Source organism: Melanostigma gelatinosum (genome assembly GCF_949748355.1).
Source record: "Melanostigma gelatinosum genome assembly, chromosome: 18".
In the NCBI taxonomy this organism is placed as follows: domain Eukaryota; kingdom Metazoa; phylum Chordata; class Actinopteri; order Perciformes; family Zoarcidae; genus Melanostigma; species Melanostigma gelatinosum.
The window spans coordinates 21,044,643-21,052,726 of NC_136651.1; positions in this window are offsets into that span (position 1 = coordinate 21,044,643).

Sequence of the window (8,084 nt, forward strand, 5' to 3'; positions counted from 1 at the left end):
CGCAGGGTGGTGCCCCGTTTATATTAATAATCATTAATAATTGTTACATACATCAATAATTCTATTGATGTCAAGAATTCAGTTTCTTAAATGCTGATAACCCAAACACGCTCCTTTAGTTCCCAACATAATGGTGCCCCGTGTGAGGGTACGTTATTCCAGTTTTGTTACAGTATATATGCACATTAATCCATAATTATTTGTGAATAATTAATTTTCCAAAAAAATATTTTTTTCGAAAAATTATTTTTTTTCTTCTTTTGAATTATCCAAATTCCTGAAACTTATTTCCCAAAATAGGTAGGCTTTGATCTTCAAAATCTTGTCTTATTGTAATTAAATTTTTGATTTTAAATCCAGATTTTTAATCTTAATCTTTAATTCCCTTCTCGAAATTTTATTTCGTTTCCAGGTTTAATTATTCGTTTCATTTCTTAAACTAACAGCCAGCTGTGTAGTATATTTGATCGTTTTATTTGTAATACCTTGCTTGTCTTCTTAAATCCCTCCAAAGAAGTTACACACAGCTGTCACAGGCCCAAAGTGCTAAACCACATTAGCATTTTCGCACCTCTGGCTGCAAAGCAGTAGTGATACCTCAGAGCAGCAACAGTAGAAACGTAAGTCACAGAGCTAGACATTTCACTGTGCGCCTGCATGAACCGTAACACTAACAGTAATTAACATCTAACAGTAGAAACGTAAGTCACAGAACTAGACATTTCACTGAGAACCGTAAATACTAACAGTTTCCGTTCTAACACTAGGGAATTAACAACCACTGGGAGTCGCACTCATCAGAGAGAATGAGCGACGAGAAATTCCCCATTCCTGGAGCTGTAGCTCCAGAAGACACCGCATTACGAGATGCGGTGGCTGATGTCCTCGGACTCACAGCAAAGGAAAGAGAGTACTTTGCAAAATACACTGCTGTCCTATGTGACGAGCAATTAGAGCAGCTGGTGGCTTATGTAAATAACCCAGCAGGTAACAGAGAGCGCCTGATTCAGGACGTAATCGGCGAAATACTGCTCATCTATCATCAGAAAATGCAGCTGCAAGCTGCCCGAACCCGGGCACAGAGCGACGAGCAGCAACGCGAGATCTGGACACTCCGAACAGAGGTTCAGGAGTTGTCACGTGACTGTAGAGCCCTACAGTCAGAAAATAGTAGCCTGCGCAGTGACCTCAGAGAGGTCAACCTAAAACTCTCTAAAGCATCAGAGAGTGATGACAAACTGAAAGCGCTTCAAGGTGTTCCAGCAACCCCGGTAGGTACTGCTACCCCCTATCGAGCCTTTCAGCCCAGTCATTTCTTGGTCTCGGCTCCTTCATTCCCCGAGACCCGAACCACCTTGCATTTCTTGAAGGCGACATCCCCAACCAGGAGGAGAGAGGACCAACACCAGGTCCTAGTCGGCCCAGGTGGCTTCAAAACCACCTCAGGCGACCGCAATCCTCCACGCAGTTCACGCGCGCAACAAGAACTGACCCCATCCCCCTCAGGGAGGGAGGATGATAGTCGTTACCACCATCGCGAGTATGGAGACTCAGACGACTCGGACGGCCCAGGCCCCATCAACCTTGGAGGCCTGCGTACTCGACAGATTGAGTCTCTGGTAAAAGACGTAGAGCGCTTTAATCCCGATAATCACAACTCGAGCATCGATGACTACCTAAGGGAGATCGATCGCTGCCTCCTCGACCTATCGCGCCCCTCATCGCGCGAAAAGCTAAAGCTAGTGTGGAAAACCACTGCGCGAAGCGTCCACGCTTTCATTGAAACGTTCCAGCCGAGCATCCGCGACCGCTATTCATCCCTTTGTCACGCCCTTAGGGAGGAGTACTCCCTGTACACCGACCCAGCTTCTGCCACCCTCGGCGCCTTTGCCATTTCCCAGGAAAGGCTAGAGTCTCCGAGAGACTACTTCAGGCGCTTGAGATCTGCGTACTTCCAAGGACGTAACGCCCCAGGTCTAGAAGAAGACCATGCCTTCAAGTCGCTATTCTTGCACAATCTCCACGACAACGTGAGATACGATGTTACTATGCACTGCAGAACGAGTAACCTCACCATGCCAGAGATTAGGAAATATGCGCAACTTGCATGGAAGACACGCGGACGGCCGACAAATCGGTACGAAGACACCGCCATAGTCTTAGGCATCCAACAGTCGAGCGACTCCGACCTAGCGTCGGAAGACGACGAGAGGACTTGGCCTAGCGAGCCCTGGTCACCCCCGAGGAACAAACGACCCTGGCGGTCGAAAGACCAACGGAACCAGGGGGGTGAAAGACGCCCTCAAGGGCAACACATCAGGTAACGCTGACTCGCAGCCCACCTGACTAAGCCAAGTGACCTTTCCCCCTGCTGCCAAGTCGACATGGTAGGGGGGGGGGAAGAGAACTCAGCACACTTCCGGAAACGACCACTCCCATTTTCACACCTCGTTCTTCAACCTTCTTGGGCGACCTTGTTCGCAAAGGCAATGCCCGTTATGTATAAATCTATACATATTCTTCAGTCCTACTGGGGGGTCATAACACTCTTGCTCTACCCGACTCCGGGTCAGAAACGAGCCTCATGTGTTCCCCCACCTTTTTGCATACACCTCTAGGGTGCCACAACCTTAGAGGCCTTTCGAGCACCCTAGCTCGTAAAACCTTTTGTCAACTAAGCCTTCTTCTCCTGCTCTGTCAGCATGAGCCACCTCCAGCTTGTTCAACGAAGCCACCGCCTTCTTTCAGCCGAGTCATCGGCCGGTTCTGTCAAGTCGCCAGTGCCGTAGGTAACTGAACTTGACCTGTGCACCGGACCGGTCTCCATCTCTAATTAGGAGGGTGGGGGGAGGGAGATATCACCAGCCCGCCATGACACACTCCAGAGTGAAACTGTTCGCGACGTTTCCCTGAGTGCTGACGGTAACGTGGGGATATCCGCCCTCGCCACTTGAACAGCGCGAGGGGGGTGGGATCTCTGACAACAGAAACTTAGAGAGATGCACTTCACAGGAAGTACACTCTAATCTCGCCAGTGCCGAAACCAACCGGCAGAATGGCAGCTTACTATTGACTACTAACGTTTAACTGCATGCTTCAACTCACCCTGTAGACATGCACTAACCGCGAACACATCCAACTTCAACCAGAACAGTTGCATGACCTGACAAACCATTGTGACTGTAAACTGATGCTCCACTCTCATAGAGAACCCTTTGCATGCTTTATAGACTCTACCAGAAGTAACCAAAGAAGACATAACCTCTGCCGTAGCAGTCAGATTTAACCCAGGACCTCATCCGAGAAGGCTCAGCTGTCAACAGCTGGAGCAGCGAGAGACCAGCCTAGCTAGTCACACTAGCCGTGCTAACGAAATCTGTAAATCTGCTACCACTACTGTTATGCAACCCTCACAGGTACCTCTGGCCTATAGTCTTGGCAACGCAACTCCAATATCGATAGATTCTAAAACTTAGATACAGGACTCGCTCTAAATCTACCGATTAGAGAGAGAGATAGACGCACATATCATGTACTAATAGATCCAGAAGCGACAGACTAAACTGGATTCCCTCCTATTCGTAACACCACGTAGCCAACCTACGACTGATCCGCCGACGGACTCCAGTCCTGTCTAGGAGTTGAACCAGTAACCACTGTTTGCCCCTCACCTGCTTCTTGTCTTTCTATTCTTTCCTTCTCTCTCTTTGTGTTTTGTTTATTTGGGTTGTTACTTTCTTTGACACTGTGCCACAATGCTAGATTATCACAACATCATAATAGCGATTGAATTATTTGGGAATAATGTTTTGCTCACCTATGATTTGAATTGTGTATGATAGTAGATGTAGGTAGAAGTAGTTAAAGTCATCTGCCCAGATGCCACCTTAGTCATCTGCCCAGATGCCAATGAACTCTGAACTTGAACACCATGAACTTGACCACTATGCCTTGAACTCTATGAACAATGAACACTGCCTGTTTTAACCACTGCTTTTGGTCTCAGGAACACTTGGACTGTCTCACCTCTTCAGGTTTCCCCACCACATGGATGCACATGCCAGCCCTTGGTTTGCTCTAAAGACCGAAGCCAACACCTCGCTCTTCAGAACAAAGGGGGGATGTTGGGCTCTGACCATGTGGCTTAAACATGTGCTGTGGACAAAGACAATCAGGCCTTAACTTTTTCAAGCAAAGGTCTCATCCTGATTTGTAGTTGATAAGAGCAAAGGGATTTCACACTAAGGTGTGAATTCCCCCCACCCCAAATAACCAGGGTAACCGCGGCAATCTCATTGGCCGAGAGCCAAGAGACCCGAGGACCCCTGTGGTTCAGCCGATGTTCTATAAAACTCTCTGCTGCCCCCACCTCAAAGCTTTTCCAACTCTCCCTCCGGGGTAACAGGAGGCACACAAGGCTCTTCGCTCGGACACCCCCGTCCAGGCCACAGAAGAACCAGCTTTCCCCCTTCGACCTCGGTTGAGTTAGGAGGCACACAACCGCTCTCTTCGCCCGGACCCCCCCCCCCCGTCCAGGCCACAGAGAATCCAGCTTTTCCCCCTTCGACCTCGGTTGAGTTAGGAGGCACACAACCGCTCTCTTCGCCCGGACCTTCGTCCTGGACGCATGAAGACACATCGGCCTCTCCTCCCCCCCCTCCAGCACGACGGAGGCCACGAGGAAGCAACGGCCCTTCAACCCTACTCAAACCCTGACAAGCCGTTTCGCTGGATGAAACAGCCCGCGATAACGAATCTGCTTCAGCGATCAGTTCAGCGCTTTTTGCCCCTTTTTCTTTTGGTGCACACATTCCGGCGAAGGAAAGACGACAACGCCTCCCTCCTTCACCGACGATTCCCGGTAAGACGCACGTACCACGGCGTCAGCCGAAGTTAGATCACCCTCCCTGCCGCGAGGACAGATCACGTCTGCGTTTGCTCCAGAGCAAGCCGCACCAGCAACGCCGTGCGACACACAGCGCCCGCTGCAAAGCCGCGCTGCAAGCAGCCCCCCCCCCCCCTTCCTCTCGAAGAAAAAGGACAACTTTGCTCACGAACCCTTCCACGTTGCAACGAAGCATCTACAAGTAAGATTCTTGGCATTTGGGCATAGCTTAGCTTAAATTAACTTAAGTTTAATTCAGGCCATTCATTTATATGTTGATATTCCCGTGTTTTTGTGTGTTTAAGACTGTCGCGTGATATTGAGGTATTACGCAATCATTACGGAGCAGAGAAGCTCCGCTGTATTCGTGTATCAACTGTGACTGTTTGCTTGGATTTATTTGATTTCTTTTCATTGGTTTTACTACCCTTCGTGTAGTATTCTCTGCTCATTAAATCAGCTCTGTGAGTGAAGTGTGGAATCTCGGCTATTGTACATAACTGCTGGCAGTTCTACCGACAACGGCACGTTATGTACGATACGCCAGACACCCCCATTATCACTACAACGCGGACCGCACGCAGAAGTCTGATCCATGAGCCCCCACCTTTTTTCTCTTTCCTCCTTTCACGAAACACACATACACATAGCTCCTAGCTCTACCCCTGGGGAACCTCGTTCAAACGAGCGCCTCACACACGTGCTGCATCGGCACACGTGAATTACTTACAGCAGCCTAACTGCCATTTTGTCCGAGTTACTCGACTCCGCCATCTTTGTAGTTTTTAGCTGTAGTTCTTAAGGCCCCTCCCCTTTGGCCAGCGTCACTCGACGCCGCCATCTTTGTAGTCTTTAGCGTAGCTGTAAGACTCCTTCCTGTTCACCCACAGACCCACACACACACATACACACGCACACACAGACATACACTCTCATCCATTTTATTCATTCTTTAGCTTAGGCATATAAAATTGTATGATAACGTTTGTTGGTTGCAATATTAATTGATTTGATCATTTATTATTTTGATTCAATAAACTCTGTTATACTTTCAGGAGCAGTCGTCTGTGATTACTTGTGCATATGTATTTGATAAGACTGTATGTAGTAGCCGGTGCTCGAACTTAAAAACCTTCACTGTCACTGAATGTGTAGTCATACGCAGAATATTGACATTATGAGTGACTACTAATTATGAGACTTAGTTTTATCGTTTGGTTATTGGTCCCTGTTCGCAGGGTGGTGCCCCGTTTATATTAATAATCATTAATAATTGTTACATACATCAATAATTCTATTGATGTCAAGAATTCAGTTTCTTAAATGCTGATAACCCAAACACGCTCCTTTAGATCCCAACATACATATATATATACATATATATATATATACACACATACATATATATATATATAGAGTTCTTGAAATGAACTTTGATGACATATGAGAGGTAAAACAGAAACAGCCCATCTGCACAGGCTGCGCTGCCCTGCGGTAACATAAACCGTTCCTAAAAACAGCTGAAAAAAGATTAACTAAATGCTGTCAAGGCTGCCGTTACAGTTACAGCCTCGATGTTTCCCATGAGAAGCGGCTGGGGTGCAGGCCTCCAGTATTGGGGAACGGGTCTTTCTTTACGCAACCTTGACTTGTGGTGAGATTCCCCCCGGCTTATTGCTGGGACATCTGCCGGAAGGAGGCCAGCCACAGTGGGGATGTCAGGTTCTGTGCAGCAGCAGTATGAAGCCACAGGGCATGTCTGCACGCAACTGCTGGCCAGGGCCTCAACAGTCTGTTCACAGGTCTCTCGCACACACCGTCTACTTCTCTTACATCCTTATGATAACCCTGACCCTACCATCAGGACTGCGTGTCTAACTTCAGCCCGACAGTAGCCAGATTCTACTGTGAACACCAAATTCTAATCACAGGGTGAAGGAAAACATGGCTGCAGCCTCTGCATTGTCCCCGACAGGTAGACCGGTGATTGGGTTTACCACTCAACGATGTGTACGCACTGGACTAGTCCACAGATCGTTATTTCAACCTTGAGATTAAAATAGATGATAAGAAAAATTATAAATGGAACCGTACGCAGATGCAAAATAATAAATCGATGTCAAGAAGAGAGCAGTATCTGTTATGGTGCAGGCTAAAGCCAGAAGTTATTACTCCAATGCACAATACAAACATCACATCAATCATTCACAATAACTCTGGAGAACGTCAAATGAAATAATGGGGAGATGGCAGGTTGTTAACCAAACCAACCATTTGAAAAAGCCAATTATTTCCATGTTTGTTTTGGTAAACAGGGAGAATGCACTGAGGCAGAATACGGGCAGCATTGATTCCATAAACAATATAATGCTGAGTAAAAGTTAAACATTCAATTTAAATGTGTTGCGGCGCTATCACAGGAACAAAATCTGTCCATAGAAATACGAACAATTGGGCTCTTTTTCTGAAAGTTAGTTAACCATGAGATGAGAGAAACTCCACAAAGATTATAATTTCTCTTATGCAGATATATATTTTATATTGTTAGAACTGTATTTTACTATATTTTCATATATTATCTCTTTATACAGCAGTCTACATGACAAGTTCTAGTTAACAAATAGATTAATAAATACTTAAATTAGCTTATAGTGTTACATATTTATACTGCTTATAAATGCTACATAGGGGTCTTAAAGTAAAGTGTTACCACTTTGTGTGTCCACTGTTGTGGTTTATAACAGATGTTCCAAAACTTAGATTAGTTAGGTTTGTACAGAACTATGGCTATCTCTTTTATCACTCCATAAATCAGAAAATACCATCAGCCATGAAAAGAATCCATTTTTGCCATGTTTTTATAAATCAGGCTATGATTATATGAAAAGACACACTCATCACATTTAAGAGTCGGCTTAAGACTTTCCTTTTTGACTTTCCAGCCAGTTGGCTGGCTCAGGTTTATAGTTAGGGCTGGCTCAGGTTACCCTAAGACCAGCCCCTAGATAAGCTGCTATAGGCCTAGACTGCCGGGGGACTTCCTAGGATACACTGAGCTCCTCTTCTCTATCTCCTTCTGTATGAATTCATGTCCCATTAACGCACATTATGAACTTTGATTGTAAAGCCCTGTAAGGCTAATTTGTGATTTTGGGCTATACAAAATAAATTGAATAATTACCATTACGTGAACATATGT